The sequence below is a fragment of the Panulirus ornatus genome, chromosome 18 (assembly GCF_036320965.1).
Source record: "Panulirus ornatus isolate Po-2019 chromosome 18, ASM3632096v1, whole genome shotgun sequence".
Classification (NCBI taxonomy): domain Eukaryota; kingdom Metazoa; phylum Arthropoda; class Malacostraca; order Decapoda; family Palinuridae; genus Panulirus; species Panulirus ornatus.
Window position 1 is genome coordinate 42,834,949 of NC_092241.1, and position 24,413 is coordinate 42,859,361.

General features: G+C 42.2%; 1 protein-coding gene across 5 annotated transcripts in view; it reads right to left on the reverse strand.

The window, feature by feature from the left end:
- The window catches only part of CkIIbeta (casein kinase II subunit beta), a 598,395-nt gene that overhangs the window by 204,959 nt on the left and 369,023 nt on the right, over window positions 1-24,413 (reverse strand). The gene's annotated exons all lie outside the window — the stretch shown is intronic.

Consider the following 24,413-nt stretch of genomic DNA (forward strand, 5'->3'; position numbering starts at 1 on the left):
GAGTAAATGTGAATAAGAGCAAGGTTATTAGGTACAGTAGGGTTGAGGGTCAAGTCAATTGGGAGGTGAGTTTGAATGGAGAAAAACTGGAGGAAGTGAAGTGTTTTAGATATCTGGGAGTGGATCTGGCAGCGGATGGAACCATGGAAGCGGAAGTGGATCATAGGGTGGGGGAGGGGGCGAAAATCCTGGGGGCCTTGAAGAATGTGTGGAAGTCGAGAACATTATCTCGGAAAGCAAAAATGGGTATGTTTGAAGGAATAGTGGTTCCAACAATGTTGTATGGTTGCGAGGCGTGGGCTATGGATAGAGTTGTGCGCAGGAGGATGGATGTGCTGGAAATGAGATGTTTGAGGACAATGTGTGGTGTGAGGTGGTTTGATCGAGTGAGTAACGTAAGGGTAAGAGAGATGTGTGGAAATAAAAAGAGCGTGGTTGAGAGAGCAGAAGAGGGTGTTTTGAAGTGGTTTGGGCACATGGAGAGGATGAGTGAGGAAAGATTGACCAAGAGGATATATGTGTCGGAGGTGGAGGGAACAAGGAGAAGAGGGAGACCAAATTGGAGGTGGAAAGATGGAGTGAAAAAGATTTTGTGTGATCGGGGCCTGAACATGCAGGAGGGTGAAAGGAGGGCAAGGAATAGAGTGAATTGGAGCGATGTGGTATACCGGGGTTGACGTGCTGTCAGTGGATTGAAGCAGGGCATGTGAAGCGTCTGGGGTAAACCATGGAAAGCTGTGTAGGTATGTATATTTGCGTGTGTGGACGTATGTATATATATGTGTATGGGGGGGGTTGGGCCATTTCTTTCGTCTGTTTCCTTGCGCTACCTCGCAAACGCGGGAGACAGCGACAAAGTATAAAAAAAAAAAAAAAAATATACAGACATATGCATATATACATATGTAAATAATTCATACTTGCTGCCTTTATTCATTCCCGATGCCACCCCACCACACGAAATGACAACCCCCTCACTCTATGTGCACACGAGGTAGCACTAGGAAAAGACAACAAAGGCCACATTCATTCACACTCAGTCTGTAGCTGTGATGTATAATGCACCGAAACCACAGCTCCCTTTCCACATCCAGGCCCCACAAAACTTTCCATGGTTTACCCCAGATGCTTCACATGCCCTGGTTCAATCCACTGACAGCACGTTGACCCCAGTATACCACATCTTTCCAATTCACTCTATTCCTTGAACACCTTTCACCCTCCTGCATGTTCAGGTCCCAATCACTCAAAATCTTTTTCACTCCATCTTTACACCTCCAATTTCCCACTTCTCGTTCCCTCCACCTCTGACACATATATCCTCTTTGTCAATCTTTCCTCACTCATTCTCTCCATGTGACCAAACCATTTCAAAACACCCTCTTCTGCTCTCTCAAACACACTCTTTTCATTACCACACATCTCTCTTACCCTTTAATTACTGACTCGATCGAACCACCTCACACCACATATTGTCCTCAAATATCTCATTTCCAGCACACCCACCCTCCTTCGCACAACTCTATATCTATAGCCCATGCCTCACAACCATGTATCATTGTTGGAACCACAGCTCCCTTTCCCCATCCAGGCCCCACAGAACTTTCCATGGTTTACCCCAGATGCTTCACATGCCCTGACTCAATCCATTGACAGCACATCGACCCCGGTATACCACATCGATCCAATTCACTCTATTCCTTGCCCGCCTTTCACCCTCCTGCATGCTCAGGCCCCGATCACTCAATCTTTTTCACTCCATCTTTCCACCTCCAATATATATATATGTGTGTGTGTGTGTGTGTGTGTGTGTGTGTGTGTGTGTGCGTGTGCATGTATATGAGTGGATGGGCTATTCTTTGTCTATTTCCTGGCACTACCTCGATGACGCGGGAAAGCAATAATGTATATGTCTTACACATTCGCCATTTCCCATGTTAGCGAGGTAGCATTAAAACAGAGGACTGAGCCTTATAAGGAATATCCTCACTTGGTCCCCTTCCATGTTCCTTTTGGAAAATTAAAAACATCTGAGGATTTCCATCCCACTGCTCCCTTCCCTTTCAGCTGCTTTCTACAACATGCAGGGGATTCATGGGAAGTATTCTTTCTCCCCAATCCCCAGGGAAAATTCATCTTATATATATATATATATATATATTTTTTTTTTTGCTTTGTCGCTGTCTCCCACGTTTGCGAGGTAGAGCAAGGAAACAGACGAAAGAAATGGCCCAACCCATCCCCATACACATGTATATACATACGTCCACACACGCAAATATACATACCTACACAGCTTTCCATGGTTTACCCCAGACGCTTCAAATGCCCTGATTCAATCCACTGACAGCACGTCAACCCCGGTATACCACATCGATCCAATTCACTCTATTCCTTGCCCTCCTTTCACCCTCCTGCATGTTCAGGCCCCGATCACACAAAATATTTTTCACTCCATCTTTCCACCTCCAATTTGGTCTCACACTTCTCCTCGTTCCCTCCACCTCCGACACATATATCCTCTTGGTCAATCTTTCCTCACTCATTCTCTCCATGTGCCCAAACCATTTCAAAACACCCTCTTCTGCTCTCTCAACCACGCTCTTTTTATTTCCACACATCTCTCTTACCCTTACGTTACTTACTCGATCAAACCACCTCACACCACACATTGACCTCAAACATCTCATTTCCAGCATATCCATCCTCCTGCGCACAACTCTATCCATAGCCTACGCCTCGCAACCATACAACATTGTTGGAACCACTATTCCTTCAAACATACCCATTTTTGCTTTCCGAGATAATGTTCTCGACTTCCACACATTCTTCAAGGCTCCCAGAATTTTTGTCCCCTCCCCCACCCTATGATCCACTTCCGCTTCCATGGTTCCATCCGCTGCCAGATCCACTCCCAGATATCTAAAACACTTTACTTCCTCCAGTTTTTCTCCATTCAAACTTACCTCCCAATTGACTTCACCCTCAACCCTACTGTACCTAATAACCTTACTCTTACTCACATTTACTCTTAACTTTCTTCTTTCACACACTTAACCAAACTCAGTCACCAGCTTCTGCAATTTCTCACATGAATCAGCCACCAGTGCTGTATCATCAGCGAACAACAACTGACTCACTTCCCAAGCTCTCTCATCCCCAACAGACTTCATACTTGCCCCTCTTTCCAAAACTCTTGCATTCACCTCCCTAACAACCCCATCCATAAACAAATTAAACAACCATGGAGACATCACACACCTCTGCCGCAAACCTACATTCACTGAGAACCAATCACTTTCCTCTCTTCCTACACGTACACATGCCTTACATCCTCAATAAAAACTTTTCACTGCTTCTAACAACTTGCCTCCCACACCATATATCCTTAATGCCTTCCACAGAGCATCTCTATCAATTCTATCATATGCCTTCTCCAGATCCATAAATGTTACATACAAATCCATTTGCTTTTCTAAGTATTTCTCACATACATTCTTCAAAGCAAACACCTGATCCACACATCCTCTACCACTTCTGAAACCACCTGCTCTTCCCCAATCTGATGCTCTGTACATGCCTTCAACCTCTCAATCAATACCCTCCCATATAATTTACCAGGAATACTCAACAAACTTATACCTCTGTAATTTGAGCACTCACTCTTATCCCCTTTGCCTTTGTACAATGGCACTATGCACGCATTCCGCCAATCCTCAGGCACCTCACCATGAGTCATACATACATTAAATAACCTTACCAACCAGTCAATAATACAGTCACCCCCTTTTTTAATAAATTCCACTGCAATACCATCCAAACCTGCTGCCTTGCCGGCTTTCATCTTCCGCAAAGCTTTTACTACCTCTTCTCTGTTTACCAAATCATTTTCCCTAACCCTCTCACTTTGCACACCACCTCGACCAAAACACCCTATATCTGCCACTCTATCATCAAACACATTCAACAAACCTTCAAAATTCTCACTCCATCTCCTTCTCACATCACCACTACTTGTTATCACCTCCCCATTTGCGCCCTTCACTGAAGTTCCCATTTGCTCCCTTGTCTTATGCACTTTATTTACCTCCTTCCAAAACATCTTTCTATTCTCCCTAAAATTTTTACATTATTTTATTATATTTAATCGCTGTTTCCCGCGTCAGTGAGATAGATGGGAAACATACGAAGAATAGCCCAACCACCCGTAAACACACATATATATATATACATAAGCACCTATACATGCATATATACATACACATACATATAAATATCAACATATACACATATACATACACAGACATACATATTTACTCATGTATATCTTCATGCTTGCCTTCATCCGTTCTTGGCACTACCCCCACCCCACAGGAAACAACAATTGCTACCCCCTATTTCAGTGAGGTAGCACCAGGAAAAACAGATAAAGGCCACATTCGTTCACACTCAGTTTCTAGCTGTCATGTGTAATGCACCAAATCCACAGATCCCTATCCACATACAGGCCCCAAACAACTTTCCATGGTTAACCCCAGATACTTCATATGCCTTGTTTGAGTCCATTGACTGCACGTCAACCCCGGAATACCACATCATTCCAATTCACTCTATTCCTTGCAAACCTCTCCCCTTCCTGTATGTTCAGGCCCTAATCACTCGAAATCTTTTTCACTCCATCCTTCCACTTCCAATTTGGTCTCCCAATTCTCTTTGTTCCCTCCACCTCTGACACATATGTCCTCTTTCGTCAAACTTTTCTCTCTTTCTCTCCATGTGTCCAAACTATTTCAACACACCTCCTTCTGCTCTCTCAACCACTCTCTTTTTATTTCCACACATCTCTCTTACCCTTTCATTACTTACTCTATTAAACCACCTCACAAAACATATTGTCCTCAAACATTTCATATTCCAACACATCCATCCTCCTCAATACAACCTTATCTATAGCCCAAGCCTCAAAACCATATAACACTATTGGAACCACTATTCCTTCAAACATTCCCATTTTCACTCTCTGAGATAATATTCTTGCCTTCAACACATTCTTCATCACTTTCAGAACCTTCGCCCCCTCACCATCCTGTGACTCACTTCTGTTTCCATGGTTCCATCCACTTCCAAGTCCACTACCAGATATCTAAAACACTTCACTTCCTCCAATTTTTCTCCATTCAAACTTACATCCCAAAAAACTTGTTCCTTAACCCGTGAACCTAATAACCTTGCTCTTATTCATATTTACTCTCAACTTTCTCCTTTCAAAAACTTTTCCAAACTCAGTCACCAACTTCTGCAGTTTCTCACTCAAATCAACCACTAGAGCTGTATCATCGGCAAACAACAACCAACTCAACAAGCCTCCTTATTCCCAACAGACTGCATACTAGCCCCTCTCTCCAAAACTCTTGCATTTACCTCCCTAACCACCCCATCCATAAACAAATTAAACCACCATGGGGACATCACACACACCTACAGCAGACCGACATCCATTGGGAACCAATTACTCTCCTCTCTTCCTAGTCATACACATGCCTTACATCCTCAATTAAAACTTTTCATCAATTCTAGCAACTTACCTCCCACACCATATACTCTCAAGACCTTCTACAAAGTTTCTCTATCAACCCTATCATATGCCTTCTCCAGATCCATAAATGCTACATACAAATCCATCTGTTTTTCTAAGTATTTCTCAAACATTCTTCAAAGCAAATACTGGATCCACACATCCTATGCCACATCTGAAACCACACTGCTCTTCCCCAGACTGATGCCCTGTACATTCCTTCACCCTCTCAATTAATACCCTCCCTTATAATTTCCCAGCAATACTAAAAAAAAAAAAAAAAAAAAAAAAAAAAAAGCTTCTGTAATTTGAACAACCCGTCCCCTTTGCCTTTATACAATGGGCACTATGCATGCATTTTGCTAATCCTGAAGTACTTCACTTCTTCAACCCACCACTCACTACCCTTTGTAATCTGCCCACCTCCCACCTTTCTCATGCCACATGCATCTTTTCCACAAGCCATCACTGCTTCCCTAAATACATCTCATTCCTCACCCACTCCCCTCATGTCCTTTACCTTCACCTTTTGCCATTCTGCACTCACCACTCTCTTCTTCCCAACATTCTCTCTTCTTTCTTGAAAACCTCTACAAATCTTATCCTTCGCCCCCATAAGATTGTGATCAAACATCCAGCTGTGGGAGGTGGGCAGCTGTTAAAGAGAAAAGAGAGGCATTTGGGCAATACCTGAAAGGAAGGAGTGCAAATGACAGGGAAATATACAAAAGAAATCGGCAGGAGGTCAAGAAAAAGGTGCAAGGGTTGAGAGTTGGGATGAGAGTATTATTAAATTCTAAGGAGAATAAAACGATATTTCGTAAGGATGTAAATAATGTGTATAAGACAAGAGAACAGACTGGGAACATCAGTGAAGGGGACAAACAAGGAAGTAATGAAGAAGTTATGAAGTAAGGAGATGGAGTGAGGATTTTGATGGTTTGATGAATGTGTTTGACGATAGAGTGGCAATTATAGGGTGTTTTGGTCGGGTGTGCAAAGTGAAAGGGTCCAGGAGAATGGATTGGTAAAGAGAAGAGGTAGTGAAAGCTTTGAGGAAGATGAAATCCGGCAAGGCGGCAGATTTGAATGGTAATGCAGTGGAACTTATTAAAAGACGGGATGACTGTGTTGCTGATTGCTTGGTAAGAATATCTAATGTACACATGGATCATGGTGAAGTGCATGAGGATTGGCGGAATGCATGCATAGTGCTATTGTACAAAGGCAAAGGGGATAAAGGTTAGAGTTCAAATTACAGAAATAAGTTTGTTGAGTATTCCTGGGAAATTATATGGGAGGGTATTGATTGAGAGATTAAGGACATGTACAGAGCATCAGACTAGGGAAGAGCAGTGTGGTTTTATTAGTGGTAGAGGATGTGTGGATCAGTTGTTTCCTTTGAAGAATGTATGCGAGAAATACTTATAAAACAGAAGGATTTGTATGTAGCATTTATGGATCTGAAAAAGGTATATGACATGGTTGATAGAGATGCTTTGTGGAAGATTTTAAGAGTATATGGTGTGGGAGGTAAGCTGCTAGAAGCATAGAAAAGTTTTTGCCAAGGATGTAAGGCATGTGCATGAATAGCAAGAGAAGAAAGTGATTGGTTCCCACTGAATGTTGGTTTGTGGCAGGGGTGCATGATGTCTCCATGTTTGTTTGTTTATGGATGGGGTGGTTATGGAAGTGAATATAAAAGTTTTGGAGAGAGGAGCAAGTATGAAGCCTGTTGTCGATGAGAAGGCTTGGGAAGCGAGTCAGTTGTTGTTTGCTGATGAATACAGCCCAGGTGGCTGATTCAGGTGAGAAACTACAGAAGTTGATGACAGTTTGGTAAAGTGTGTGAAAGAAGAAAGTTGAGATTAAACGTGAATAAGATCAAGGTTATTTAGTTCATTAGGGTTGAGGGACAAGTCAATTGGGAGGTAAGTTTGATGGAGAAAAACTGGAGGAAGTGAAGTGTTTTCGATTTTTGGGAGTGGATTTGGCAGCAGATGGAACTATGGAAGCAGAAGCAAGTCACAGGATGGGGGAGGGGGCAAAAGGTCTGGGAGCACAGACAAATGTGTGTGGAAGGCGAGAACATTATCTCAGAAAGCAAATATGGGTATGTTTGAAGGAATAGCAGTTCCAACAATGTTATATGGTTGCGAGGCATGGGCTATAAATAGGGTTGTGCGGAGGAGGGTGGATTGTTGGAAATGAGATGTTGAGGACAATATGTGGTGTGAGATGGTTTGATTGAGTAAGTAATGAAAGGGTAAGAGAGACATGTGATAATAAAAAAAAAATGTGGTTAGGAGAGCAGATGAGGGTGTATTGAAATGGTTTGGTAACAAGGAGAGAATGAGAGAGGAAAGAATGACAAAGAGGATAAATGTGTCAGAGGTGGAGGGAACAAGAAGTGGGAGACCAAATTAGAGGTGGAAAGATGGAGTGAAAAAGATTTTGAGCGATCGGAGCCTAAACGTGTAGGAGGGTGAAAGGTGTGAAAGGAATAGAGTGGTATACCCGGATCGACATGCTGTCAATGGATTGAACCAGGGCATGTGAAGGGTCTGGGGTAAACCATGGAAAGTTTTGTTAAGCCTGGATGTGGAAAGGGAGCTGTGGTTTCAGTGAATTATACATGACAGCTAGAGACTGAGTGTGAACGAATGTCGCCTTTGTTGGCTTTTCCTAGCACCACTTCACGCACATGCAGGGAGAGGGGGTTGTCATTTCATGTGTGGCGGGGTGGCAACGGCAATGAATAAAGGCAGCAAGTATGAATAATGTGCATGTGAATATATGTATATGTCTGTTTATGTATATATATGGATACATTGAAATGTATAGGTAGGTATATGTGCATGTATGGATGTGTATGTATATACATGTGTATGTGTGTGGGTTGGGCCATTTCTCTTGTCTGTTTCCTTGTGCTATTTCACTAACGCGGGAGACAGCGACAAAGTATAATAAAATAAGTAAAAAAAATAAATATATACAGACCTACACATTTCAACGTATACATATATATACATACATATACATATATACACATGTACATAATTCATACTTGCTGCCTTTATTCATTCCCATCGCCACCCCACCACACATGAACTGACAACCCCCGCCCCCACTCATGCACGAAGCAGTGCTAGGAAAAGACAACCAAGGCCCCATTCGTTCACACCCAATCTCTAGCCGTCATGTATAATGCACCGAAACCACAGCTCCCTTTCCACATCCAGGCCCCACAAAACATTCCATGGTTTACCCCACACACTTCACATGCCCTGGTTCAATCCACTGACAGCACATCGACCTCGGTATACCACATCATTCCAATTCACTCTTATTCCTTGCAAGCCTTTCACCCTACTGCATGTTCAGGCCCCGATTGCTCAAAATCTTTTTCACTTCATCCTTCCACCTTCAATTCAGTCTCCCACTTCTCCTTGTTCCCTCCACCTTTTGACACATATATCCTCTTTGTCAATCCTTCCTCATTCAATCTCTCCACGTGAGAAAAAAATTCCAATACAGCCTCTTCTGCTCTCTCAACCACACTCTTTTTATTACCACACGTCTCTCTCACCCTTTCATTACTTACTCAATCAAACCACCTCACACCACATATTGTCCTCAAACATCTCAAATCCAACACATCCACCCTCCTCCACACAACCCTATCTATAGCCCATGCATCACAACCATATTGTTGGAACCACTATTCCTTCAAACATACCCATTTTTGCTCTCCAAGATAATGTTCTCGCCTTCCACACATTTTTCAACACTCCCAAAACTTTCGCCCCCTCCCTGACCCTGTGACTCACTTCCGCTTCCATGGTTCCATCCGCTGCCAAATCCACTCCCAGCTATCTAAAACACTTCATTTCCTCCACTTTTTCTCCAATCAAACTTATCTCCCAATTGACTTATCCCTCAACCCTACAGTACTTGATGACCTAACTCTTATTCACATCTACTCTCTCCTTTCTTCTTTCACACACTTTACCAAACTCAGTCATCAGCTTCTGCAGTTTCTCAACCAAATCAGCCACTAGCACTGTATCATCAGTGAACAACAACTGACTTCCCAAGACCTCTCATCTACAACAGACTTCATACTTGCCCCTCTTTCCAAAACTTTTGCATTCACCTCCCTAACAACCCCATCCATAAACAAATTAAACAACCATCGAGATATCATGCACCCTGCAGCTAATGGACATTCACTGAGAACCAATCACTTTCCTCTCTTCCTACTCGTACACATGCCTTACATCATCGATAAAAACTTTTCACTGCTTCTAGCAACTTGCCTCCCACACCATATACTCTTAATACCTTCAACAGAGCATCTCTATCAACTCTATCATATGCCTTCTTCAGATCCATAAATGCTACATACAAATCCATCTGATTTTCTGAGTATTTCTCATACATTCTTCAAAGCAAACACCTGATCCAAATCTCCTCTACCACTTCTGAAACCATACTGCTCTTCCCCAATCTGGTGTTCTGTACATGCCTTCACCCTCTCAATCAATACTCTCCCATATAATTTCCCAAGAATACTCAACAAACTTATACCTCTGCAATTTGAACACTCACCTTTATCCCCTTTGCCTTTGTACAATGGCACTATGCATGCATTCTGCCGATCCTCAGGCACTTCACCATGAGCCATACATACACTGAATATCCTCACCAACCAGTCAACAACATATATATCTGAGTGAGAAACTGCTAAAGGTGTCCACTGAGTTTGGTAAAGTGTGTGCAAGAAGAAAGCTGAGAGTAAACATGAATAAAAGCAAGGTTATTAGGTTCTGTATGGTTGAGGGACAAGTAAATTGTGAGCTAAATTTGTGGATAAAAACTGGAGGAAGTGAAGTGTTTTAGATATCTGGGAAAGGAACTAGCAGCAGATGGAACCATGGAAGTGGAAGCGAGTCACAGGGTGGAGGAGGGAGTGAAGGTTCAGGGAGCGTTGAAGAATGTATGGAAGGCGAGAACCTTATCTTGGAGCAAAAATGGGTATATTTAAAGGAATAGTGGTTCCAACAATGTTATATGGTTGCAAGAAATGGGCTATAGACAGGGTTGAGCGGAAGAGCGTGGATGTGTTGAAATTAAAATGTTTGAGGACAATATGTGGTGTGAGGTGGTTTGAGTAAGTAATGAGAGGGCGAGAGAGATGTGTGGAAATAAAAAGTGTGTGGTTGAGAGAGCAGAAGTGGGTGTATTGAAATGGTTTGGTCTCATGGGGAGAATGAGTGAGAAAAGATTAACAAAGAGGATATATGTGTCAGAGGTGGAGGGAACGAGAAGTAGGAGACCAAGCTAAAGGTAGAAGGATGGAGTGAAAAAGATTTTGAGCGATTCAGGCCTGAACATAGAGGAGGGTGAAAGGTGTGCAAGGAATAGAGTGAATTGGAAAAATGTGGTATACTGTGGTCGACGGGCTGTCAATGGATTGAACCAGGATTTGTGAAGCACCTGGGATAAACCATGGAAAGTTTTGTGGGGCCTGGATGAGGAAAGGGAGCTGTGGTTTCGGCGCATTATACATGACAGCTTGAGACTAAATGTGAATGAATGTGGCCTTTGTTGTCTTTTCCTAGCGCTAACTCGCATGCGTGCAAAGGGAGGGGGTTGTTACTTCATGTGTGGTGGGGTAGCAACGGAAACAGGAAGCAAGTATGAATCATGTACATGTGTATATATTTATATGTCTCTGTATGTATATATATGTATATGTTGAAATGTATAGGTATGTATATGTGCGTGTGTGGACGTGTATGTATATACATGTGTATGTGGGTGGTTGGGCCATTCTTTCGTCTGTTTCCTTGCGCCACCTCGCTAATACGGGAGACAGTGACAAAGCATAATAAATAGACATATATATATATATATATATATATATATATATATATATTCCCTGGGGATAGGGGAGAAAGAATACTTCCCACGTATTCCCTGCGTGTCGTAGAAGGCGACTAAAAGGGAAGGGAGCGGGGGGCTGGAAATCCTCCCCTCTCGTTTTTTTTTTTCTTTTTTAATTTTCCAAAAGAAGGAAGAGAAGAGGTCCAGGTGAGGATGTTCCCTCAAAGGCCCAGTCCTCTGTTCTTAACGCTACCTCGCTATCGCGGGAAATAGCGAATAGTATGAAAAAAAAAAAAATATATATATATATATATATATATATATATATATATATATATATATATATATATATATATATATCTTTTCTTTCAAACTATTCGCCATTTCCCACATATATATATATATATATATATATATATATATATATATATATATATATATATATATATATATATTTTTTTATATACTTTGTCGCTCTCTCCCGCGTTTGCGAGATAGCGCAAGGAAACAGACGAAAGAAATGGCCCAACCCCCCCCATACACATGTATATACATACGTCCACACACGCAAATATACATACCTACACAGCTTTCCATGGTTTACCCCAGACGCTTCACATGCCTTGATTCACTCCACTGACAGCAAGTCAACCCCGGTATACCACATCGCTCCAATTCACTCTATTCCTTGCCCTCCTTTCACCCTCCTGCATGTTCATATATATATATATATATATATATATATATATATATATATATATTTTTTTTTTTTTTTTTTTTTTATACTTTGTCGCTGTCTCCCGCGTTTGCGAGGTAGCGCAAGGAAACAGACGAAAGAAATGGCCCAACCCCCCCATACACATGTACATACACACGTCCACACACGCAAATATACATACCTACACAGCTTTCCATGGTTTACCCCAGACGCTTCACATGCCTTGATTCAATCCACTGACAGCACGTCAACCCCTGTATACCACATCGCTCCAATTCACTCTATTCCTTGCCCTCCTTTCACCCTCCTGCATGTTCAGGCCCCGATCACACAAAATCCTTTTCACTCCATCTTTCCACCTCCAATTTGGTCTCCCTCTTCTCCTCGTTCCCTCCACCTCCGACACATATATCCTCTTGGTCAATCTTTCCTCACTCATTCTCTCCATGTGCCCAAACCATTTCAAAACACCCTCTTCTGCTCTCTCAACCACGCTCTTTTTATTTCCACACATCTCTCTTACCCTTACGTTACTTACTCGATCAAACCACCTCACACCACACATTGTCCTCAAACATCTCATTTCCAGCACATCCATCCTCCTACGCACAACTCTATCCATAGCCCACGCCTCGCAACCATACAACATTGTTGGAACTACTATTCCTTCAAACATACCCATTTTTGCTTTCCGGGATAATGTTCTCGACTTCCACACATTTTTCAAGGCTCCCAAAATTTTCGCCCCCTCCCCCACCCTATGATCCACTTCCGCTTCCATGGTTCCATCCGCTGACAGATCCACTCCCAGATATCTAAAACACTTCACTTCCTCCAGCCTCTCACCATTCAAACTCACCTCCCAATTGACTTGACCCTCAATATATATATATATATATATATATATATATATATATATATATATATATATATATATATATATATTTTTTTCTTTTTTTTTTTTTTTGCTTTGTTGCTGTCTCCCGCGTTTGCGAGGTAGCGCAAGGAAACAGACGAAAGAAATGGCCATACCCACCCCCATACACATGCCTTGATTCAATCCACTGACAGCACATCAACCCCGGTATACCACATCGCTCCAATTCACTCTATTCTTTGCCCTCCTTTCACCCTCCTGCATGTTCAGGCCCCGATCACACAAAATCTTTTTCACTCCATCTTTCCACCTCTAATTTGGTCTCCTTCTTCTCCTCGTTCCCTCCACCTCCGACACATATACCCTCTTGGTCAATCTTTCCTCACTCATTCTCTCCATGTGACCAAACCATTTCAAAACACCCTCTTCTATATATATATATATATATATATATATATATATATATATATATATATATATACATATATATATATATATATCTTTTTTTTTTTTTTTTTCATACTATTCGCCATTTCCCGCATCAGCGAGGTAGCGTCAAGAACAGAGGACTGGGCCTTAGAGGGAATATCCTCACCAGGCCCCCTTCTCTGTTCCTTCTTTTGGAAAATTAAAAAAAAAAAACGAGAGGGGAGGATTTCCAGCCACCCGCTCCCTCCCCTTTTAGTCGCCTTCTACGACACGCAGGGAATACGTGGGAAGTATTCTTTCTCCCCTATCCCCATATATATATATATATATATATATATATATATATATATATATATATATATATATATATATATATATATATATATTGTTCTCACCTTTTTCCATTCTGTACTCAGTCTCTCCTGGTACTTCCTCACACAGGTCTCCTTCTCAAGCTCACTTACTCTCACCACCCTCTTCACCCCAACATTCACTCTTCTTTTCTGAAAACCCATACAAATCTTCACCTTAGCCTCCACAAGATAATGATCAGACATCCCTCCAGTTGCACCTCTCAGCACATTAACATCCAAAAGTCTCTCTTTCGCATGCCTGTCAATTAACACGTAATCCAATAACGCTCTCTGGCCATCTCTCCTACTTACATAAGTATACTTATGTATATCTCGCTTTTTAAACCAGGTATTCCCAATCATCAGTCCTTTTTCAGCACATAAATCTACAAGCTCTTCACCATTTCCATTTACAACACTGAACACCCCATGTATACCAATTATTCCCTCAACTGCCACATTACTCACCTTTGCATTCAAATCACCCATCACTATGACCCGGTCTCGTGCATCTCGTGCTGATTCATGTGAGAAACTGCATGTTCAGGCCCCGATCACACAAAATCTTTTTCACTCCATCTTTCCACCTCCAATTTGGTCTCCCTCTTCTCCTTGCTCTCTCCACCTCCGACACATATATCCTCTTCGTCAATCTTTCCTCACTCATCCTCTCCATGTGCCCAAACCACTTCAAAACACCCTCTTCTGCTCTCTCAACCACGCTCTTTTTATTTCCACACATCTCTCTTACCCTTACGTTACTCACTCGATCAAACCACCTCACACCACACATTGCATCAGATTAGGGAAGAGCAGTGTGGTTTCAGAAGTGGTAGAGGATGTGTGGATCAGGTGTTTGCTTTGAAGAATGTATGTGAGAAATACTTAGAAAAGCAAATGGATTTGTATGTAGCATTTATGGATCTGGAGAAGGCATATGATAGAGTTGATAGAGATGCTCTGTGGAAGGTATTAAGAATATATGGTGTGGGAGGAAAGTTGTTAGAAGCAGTGAAAAGTTTTTATCGAGGATGTAAGGCATGTGTACGTGTAGGAAGAGAGGAAAGTGATTGGTTCTCAGTGAATGTAGGTTTGCGGCAGGGGTGTGTGATGTCTCCATGGTTGTTTAATTTGTTTATGGATGGAGTTGTTAGGGAGGTAAATGCAAGAGTTTTGGAAAGAGGGGCAAGTATGAAGTCTGTTGGGGATGAGAGAGCTTGGGAAGCGAGTCAGTTGTTGTTCGCTGATGATACAGCGCTGGTGGCTGATTCATGTGAGAAACTGCAGAAGCTGGTGACTGAGTTTGGTAAAGTGTGTGGAAGAAGAAAGTTAAGAGTAAATGTGAATAAGAGCAAGGTTATTAGGTACAGTAGGGTTGAGGGTCAAGTCAATTGGGAGGTGAGTTTGAATGGAGAAAAACTGGAGGAAGTGAAGTGTTTTAGATATCTGGGAGTGGATCTGGCAGCGGATGGAACCATGGAAGCGGAAGTGGATCATAGGGTGGGGGAGGGGGCGAAAATTCTGGGGGCCTTGAAGAATGTGTGGAAGTCGAGAACATTATCTCGGAAAGCAAAAATGGGTATGTTTGAAGGAATAGTGGTTCCAACAATGTTGTATGGTTGCGAGGCGTGGGCTATGGATAGAGTTGTGCGCAGGAGGATGGATGTGCTGGAAATGAGATGTTTGAGGACAATATATATATATATATATATATATATATCCATAAACAAATTAAACAACCATGGAGACATCACACACCCCTGCCGCAAACCTACATTCACTGAGAACCAATCACTTTCCTCTCTTCCTACACGTACACATGCCTTACATCCTCGATAAAAACTTTTCACTGCTTCTAACAACTTGCCTCCCACACCATATATTCTTAATACCTTCCACAGAGCATCTCTATCAACTCTATCATATGCCTTCTCCAGATCCATAAATGCTACATACAAATCCATTTGCTTTTCTAAGTATTTCTCACATACATTCTTCAAAGCAAACACCTGATCCACACATCCTCTACCACTTCTGAAACCACACTGCTCTTCCCCAATCTGATGCTCTGTACATGCCTTCACCCTCTCAATCAATACCCTCCCATATAATTTACCAGGAATACTCAACAAACTTATACCTCTGTAATTTGAGCACTCACTCTTATCCCCTTTGCCTTTGTACAATGGCACTATGCACGCATTCCGCCAATCCTCAGGCACCTCACCATGAGTCATACATACATTAAATAACCTTACCAACCAGTCAACAATACAGTCACCCCCTTTTTTAATAAATTCCACTGCAATACCATCCAAACCTGCTGCCTTGCCGGCTTTCATCTTCCGCAAGGCAGATGTTAGGGAGGTAAATGCAAGAGTCTTAGAAAGAGGGGCAAGTATGAAGTCTGTTGGGGATGAGAGAGCTTGGGAAGTGAGTCAGTTGTTGTTCGCTGATGATACAGCGCTGGTGGCGGATTCATGTGAGAAACTGCAGAAGCTGGTGACGGAGTTTGGTAAAGTGTGTGGAAGAAGAAAGTTAAGAGTAAATGTGAATAAGAGCAAGGTTATTAGGTACAGTAGGGTTGAGGGTCAAGTCAATTGGGAGGTGAGTTTGAATGGTGAAAAACTGGAGGAAGTGAAGTGTTTTAGATATCTGGGAGTGGATCTGTCAGCGGATGGAACCATGGAAGCGGAAGTGGATCATAGGGTGGGGGAGGGGGCGAAAATTTTGGGAGCCTTCAAAAATGTGTGGAAGTCGAGAACATTATCCCGGAAAGCAAAAATGGGTATGTTTGAAGGAATAGTAGTTCCAACAATGTTGTATGGTTGCGAGGCGTGGGCTATGGATAGAGTTGTGCGCAGGAGGATGGATGTGCTGGAAATGAGATGTTTGAGGACAATGTGTGGTGTGAGGTGGTTTGATCGAGTAAGTAACGTAAGGGTAAGAGAGATGTGTGGAAATAAAAAGAGCGTGGTTGAGAGAGCAGAAGAGGGTGTTTTGAAATGGTTTGGGCACATGGAGAGAATGAGTGAGGAAAGATTGACCAAGAGGATATATGTGTCGGAGGTGGAGGGAACGAGGAGAAGAGGGAGACCAAATTGGAGGTGGAAAGATGGAGTGAAAAGGATTTTGTGTGATCGGGGCCTGAACATGCAGGAGGGTGAAAGGAGGGCAAGGAATAGAGTGAATTGGAGCGATGTGGTATACAGGGGTTGACGTGCTGTCAGTGGATTTGAATCAAGGCATGTGAAGCGTCCGGGGTAAACCATGAAAAGCTGTGTAGGTGTGTATATTTGCATGTGTGGACGTGTGTATGTACATGTGTATGGGGGGGGTTGGGCCATTTCTTTCGTCTGTTTCCTTGCGCTACCTCGCAAACGCGGGAGACAGCGACAAAGTATAAAAAAAAAAAAATATATGTATATATATATATATATATATATATATATATATATATATATATATATATATATATACTTTTTATTTATTATACTTTGTCGCTGTCTCCCGCGTTTGCGAGGTAGCGCAAGGAAAAAGACGAAAGAAATGGCCCAACCCCCCCCATACACATGTATATACATACGCCCACACACGCAAATATACATACCTACACAGCTTTCCATGGTTTACCCCAGACGCTTCACATGCCTTGATTCAATCCACTGACAGCACGTCAACCCCGGTATACCACATTGCTCCAATTCACTCTATTCCTTGCTCTCCTTTCACCCTCCTGCATGTTCAGGCCCCGATCACACAAAATCTTTTTCACTCCATCTTTCCACCTCCAATTTGGTCTCCCTCTTCTCCTTGTTCCCTCCACCTCCGACACATATATCCTCTTGGTCAATCTTTCCTCACTCATCCTCTCCATATGCCCAAACCACTTCAAAACACCCTCTTCTGCTCTCTCAACCACGCTCTTTTTATTTCCACACATCTCTCTTACCCTTACGTTGCTCACTCGATCAAACCACCTCACACCACACATTGTCCTCAAACATCTCATTTCCAGCACATCCATCCTCCTGCGCACATCTCTATCCATAGCCCACGCCTCGCAACCATACAACATTGTTGGAACCACTATTCCTTCAAACATACCCATTTTTGCTTTCCGAGATATATATATATATATATATTTTCTTCTTTCAAACTGTTCGCCATTTCCCGCATTAGCGAGGTATATATATATATATATATATATATATATATATATATATATATATATATATATATATATATATATATATATATACATATATATATATATATATACATATATATATATATATATATACATATATATATATATTTTTGCTTTGTCACTGTCTCCAACGTTTGCGAGGTAGCGCAAGGAAACAGACGAAAGAAATGGCACAACCCACCCCCATACACATGTATATACACACGTCCACACATGCAAATATACATACCTACACAGCTTTCCATAGTTTACCCCAGACGCTTCACATGCCCTGATTCAATCCACTGACAGCACGTCAACCCCGGTATACCACATCGATCCAATTCACTTTATTCCTTGCCCTCCTTTCACCCTCCTGCATGTTCAGGCCCCGATCACACAAAATCTTTTTCACTCCATCTTTCCACCTCCAATTTGGTCTCCCACTTCTCCTCGTTCCCTCCACCTCCGACACATATATCCTCTTGGTCAATCTTTCCTCACTCATTCTCTCCAAGTGCCCAAACCATTTCAAAACACCCTCTTCTGCTCTCTCAACCACGCTCCTTTTATTTCCACACATCTCTCTTACCCTTACGTTACTTACTCGATCGAACCACCTCACACCACACATTGTCCTCAAACATCTCATTTCCAGCACATCCATCTTCCTGCGCACAACTCTATCCATAGCCCAAGCCTCGCAACCATACAACATTGTTGGAACCACTATTCCTTCAAACATACACATTTTTGCTTTCCGAGATAATGTTCTCGACTTCCACACATTCTTCAAGGCTCCCAGGATTTTCGCCTCCTCCCCCACCCTATGATCCACTTCCGCTTCCATGGTTCCATCTGCTGCCAGATCCACTCCCAGATATCTAAAACACTTTACTTCCTCCAATTTTTCTCCATTCAAACTTACCTCCCAATTGACTTGACCCTCAATCCTACTGTACCTAATAACCTTGCTCTTATTCACATTTACTCTTAACTTTCTTCTTTCACACACTTTACCAAACTCAGTCACCAGCTTCTGCAGTTTCTCACATGAATCAGCCACCAGCGCTGTATCATCAGCGAACAACAACTGACTCACTTCCCAAGCTCTCTCATCCACAACAGACTTCATACTTGCCCCACTTTCCAAAACTCTTGCATTCACCTCCCTAACAACCCCATCCATAAACAAATTAAACAACCATGGAGACATCACACACCCCTGCTGCAAACCTACATTCACTGAGAACCAATCACTTTCCTCTCTTCCTACACGTTCACGTGCTTTACATCCTCGATAAAAACTTTTCACTGCTTCTAACAACTTGCCTCCCACACCATATATTCTTAATACCTTCCACAAAGCATCTCTATCAACTCTATCATATGCCTTCTCCAGATCCATAAATGCTACATACAAATCCATTTGCTTTTCTAAGTATTTCTCATACATTCTTCAAAGCAAACACCTGATCCACACATCCTCTACCACTTCTGAAACCACACTGCTCTTCCCCAATCTGATGCTCTGTACATGCCTTCACCCTCTCAATCAATACCTTCCCATATAATTTACCAGGAATACTCAATATATATATATATATATATATATATATATATATATATATATATATATATATATATATATATATATATATATAAATATATATATATATTTTTTTTTTGCTTTGTCGCTGTCTCCCGCGTTTGCGAGGTAGCGCAAGGAAACAGACGAAAGAAATGGCCCAACCCACCCCCATAACACATGCCTTGATTCAATCCACTGACAGCATGTCAACCCCGGTATACCACATCGCTCCAATTCACTCTATTCTTTGCCCTCCTTTCACCCTCCTGCATGTTCAGGCCCCGATCACACAAAATCTTTTTCACTCCATCTTTCCACCTCCAATTTGGTCTCCCTCTTCTCCTCGTTCCCTCCACCTCCGACACATATATCCTCTTGGTCAATCTTTCCTCACTCATTCTCTCCATGTGACCAAACCATTTCAAAACACCCTCTTCTGCTCTCTCAACCACGCTCTTTTTATTTCCACACATCTCTCTTACCCTTACGTTACTTACTCGATCAAACCACCTCACACCACACATTGTCCTCAAACATCTCATTTCCAGCACATCCATCCTCCTGCACACAACTCTATCCATAGTCCATGCCTCGCAACCATACAACATTGTTGGAACCACTATTCCTTGAAACATACCCATTTTTGCTTTCCGAGATAATGTTCTCGACTTCCACACATTCTTCAAGGCTCCCAGAATTTTCGCCCCCTCCCCCACTCTATGATCCACTTCCGCTTCCATGGTTCCATCCGCTGCCAGATCCACTCCCAGATATCTAAAACACTTCACTTCCTCCAGTTTTTCTCCATTCAAACTCACCTCCCAATTGAATTGACCCTCAACCCTACTGTACCTAATAACCTTGCTCTTATTCACATTTACTCTTAACTTTCTTCTTCCACACACTTTACCAAACTCAGTCACCAGCTTCTGCAGTTTCTCACATGAATCAGCCACCAGCGCTGTATCATCAGCGAACAACAACTGACTCACTTCCCAAGCTCTCTCATCCCCAACAGACTTCATACTTGCCCCTCTTTCCAAAACTCTTGCATTCACCTCCCTAACAACCCCATCCATAAACAAATTAAACAACCATGGAGACATCACACACCCCTGCCGCAAACCTACATTCACTGAGAACCAATCACTTTCCTCTCTTCCTACACGTACACATGCCTTACATCCTCGATAAAAACTTTTCACTGCTTCTAACAACTTTCCTCCCACACCATATATTCTTAATACCTTCCACAGAGCATCTCTATCAACTCTATCATACGCCTTCTCCAGATCCATAAATGCTACATACAAATCCATTTGCTTTTCTAAGTATTTCTCACATACATTCTTCAAAGCAAACACCTGATCCACACATCCTCTACCACTTCTGAAACCACACTGCTCTTCCCCAATCTGATGCTCTGTACATGCCTTCACCCTCTCAATCAATACCCTCCCATATAATTTGCCAGGAATACTCAACAAACTTATACCTCTGTAATTTGAGCACTCACTCTTATCCCCTTTGCCTTTGTACAATGGCACTATGCACGCATTCCGCCAATCCTCAGGCACCTCACCATGAGTCATACATACATTAAATAACCTTACCAACCAGTCAACAATACAGTCACCCCCTTTTTTAATAAATTCCACTGCAATACCATCCAAACCTGCTGCCTTGCCGGCTTTCATCTTCCGCAAAGCTTTTACTACCTCTTCTCTGCTATTTCCCGTGCTAGCGAGGTAACATTAAGAACAGAGGACCGAGCCTTAGAGGAAATATTCTCATTTGGCCCCTTTCTCTGTTCCTTTTATTGGAAAGTTAAAATAACGGGAGGGGAGGATTTCCAGCCCCCGGCTCCGTCCCCTTTTAGTTCCCTTTTATGACACGCAGGGATTACGTGGGCAGTATTCTTTCTCCCCTATCCTCAAGTATAAATTTTATTTAGAATATAAAGATGGTTTGGAAGGAAGTACATAAAGTGCGTAAGACGACAAATGGGAACATCGGTGAAGGAGGCAAATGGGAAGGTAATAACTAGTAGAGGTGAAGTGAGAGGGAAAGGGAGTGAGTATTTTGTAGGTTTGTTAAATGTGTTTGATGATAAATGATAGAGTGTTTCATGATAGATTGATATGGAAAACAGAGAAGAGGCAGTGAAATCACTGCTGAAGATGAAAGCAGGCAAGGCAGCGGTTTTGGATGGCTGGTTGGTGAGGATATTCAATGCATGTATGGTTCATGGTGATATGCCTGAGGACTGGCAGAATGCATGCATTGTGCCACTGTACAAAGGCAAAGGTGATAAAGGAGAGTGTTGAAATTAAAGAGGTATAAGTTGAATTGAAACGATGTGGTATACTGGGGTCGACGTGATGTCAATGGATTGAACCTGGGCATGTGAAGAGTCTGGGATAAATCATGGAAAGTTTTGTGTGGCCTAGATGTGGAAAGTGAGCTGTGGTTTTGGTGCATTATATATATGACAGTTATAGATTGAGTGTGAACGAATGTGGCCTTTGTTGTCTTTTCCTAGCGCTACCTTGGGCACATGCAGGGGGAGGAGGCTGTCATTTCATGTGTGGTGAGGTGGTGAAGGAAATGAATAAGGGCAGAAAGTATAAATTAAGTACATGCATATATATGTATATGTCTGTGTGTGTATATATATATATATAGTGATGGGTGATTTGAATGCAAAGGTGAGTAATGTGGCAGTTGAGGGAATAATTGGTATACATGGGGTGTTCAGTGTTGTAAATGGAAATGGTGAAGAGCTTGTAGATTTATGTGCTGAAAAAGGACTGATGATTGGGAATACCTGGTTTAAAAAGCGAGATATACATAAGTATACTTATGTAAGTAGGAGAGATGGCCAGAGAGCGTTATTGGATTACGTGTTAATTGACAGGCGTGCGAAAGAGAGACTTTTGGACGTTAATGTGCTGAGAGGTGCAACTGGAGGGATGTCTGATCATTATCTTGTGGAGGCTAAGGTGAAGATTTGTATGGGTTTTCAGAAAAGAAGAGTGAATGTTGGGGTGAAGAGGGTGGTGAGAGTAAGTGAGCTTGAGAAGGAGACCTGTGTGAGGAAGTACCAGGAGAGACTGAGTACAGAATGGAAAAAGGTGAGAACAATGGAAGTAAGGGAAGTGGGGGAGGAATGGGATGTATTTAGGGAATCAGTGATGGATTGCGCAAAAGATGCTTGTGGCATGAGAAGAGTGGGAGGTGGGTTGATTAGAAAGGGTAGCGAGTGGTGGGATGAAGAAGTAAGAGTATTAGTGAAAGAGAAGAGAGAGGCATTTGGACGATTTTTGCAGGGAAAAAATGCAATTGAGTGGGAGATGTATAAAAGAAAGAGACAGGAGGTCAAGAGAAAGGTGCAAGAGGTGAAAAAAAGGGCAAATGAGAAATGGGGTGAGAGAGTATCATTAAATTTTAGGGAGAATAAAAAGATGTTCTGGAAGGAGGTAAATAAAGTGCGTAAGACAAGGGAGCAAATGGGAACTTCAGTGAAGGGCGCAAATGGGGAGGTGATAACAAGTAGTGGTGATGTGAGAAGGAGATGGAGTGAGTATTTTGAAGGTTTGTTGAATGTGTTTGATGATAGAGTGGCAGATATAGGGTGTTTTGGTCGAGGTGGTGTGCAAAGTGAGAGGGTTAGGGAAAATGATTTGGTAAACAGAGAAGAGGTAGTGAAAGCTTTGCGGAAGATGAAAGCCGGTAAGGCAGCAGGTTTGGATGGTATTGCAGTGGAATTTATTAAAAAAGGGGGTGACTGTATTGTTGACTGGTTGGTAAGGTTATTTAATGTATGTATGACTCATGGTGAGGTGCCTGAGGATTGGCGGAATGCGTGCATAGTGCCATTGTACAAAGGCAAAGGGGATAAGAGTGAGTGCTCAAATTACAGAGGTATAAGTTTGTTGAGTATTCCTGGTAAATTATATGGGAGGGTATTAATTGAGAGGGTGAAGGCATGTACAGAGCATCAGATTGGGGAAGAGCAGTGTGGTTTCAGAAGTGGTAGAGGATGTGTGGATCAGGTGTTTGCTTTGAAGAATGTATGTGAGAAATACTTAGAAAAGCAAATGGATTTGTATGTAGCATTTATGGATCTGGAGAAGGCATATGATAGAGTTGATAGAGATGCTCTGTGGAAGGTATTAAGAATATATGGTGTGCGAGGAAAGTTGTTAGAAGCAGTGAAAAGTTTTTATCGAGGATGTAAGGCATGTGTACGTGTAGGAAGAGAGGAAAGTGATTGGTTCTCAGTGAATGTAGGTTTGCGGCAGGGGTGTGTGATGTCTCCATGGTTGTTTAATTTGTTTATGGATGGGGTTGTTAGGGAGGTAAATGCAAGAGTTTTGGAAAGAGGGGCAAGTATGAAGTCTGTTGTGGATGAGAGAGCTTGGGAAGTGAGTCAGTTGTTGTTCGCTGATGACACAGCGCTGGTGGCTGATTCATGTGTGAAACTGCAGAAGCTAGTGACTGAGTTTGGTAAAGTGTGTGGAAGAAGAAAGTTAAGAGTAAATGTGAATAAGAGCAAGGTTATTAGGTACAGTAGGGTTGAGGGTCAAGTCAATTGGGAGGTGAGTTTGAATGGAGAAAAACTGGAGGAAGTGAAATGTTTTAGATATCTGGGAGTGGATCTGGCAGCGGATGGAACCATGGAAGCGGAAGTGGATCATAGGGTGGGGGAGGGGGCGAAAATTCTGGGGGCCTTGAAGAATGTGTGGAAGTCGAGAACATTATCTCGGAAAGCAAAAATGGGTATGTTTGA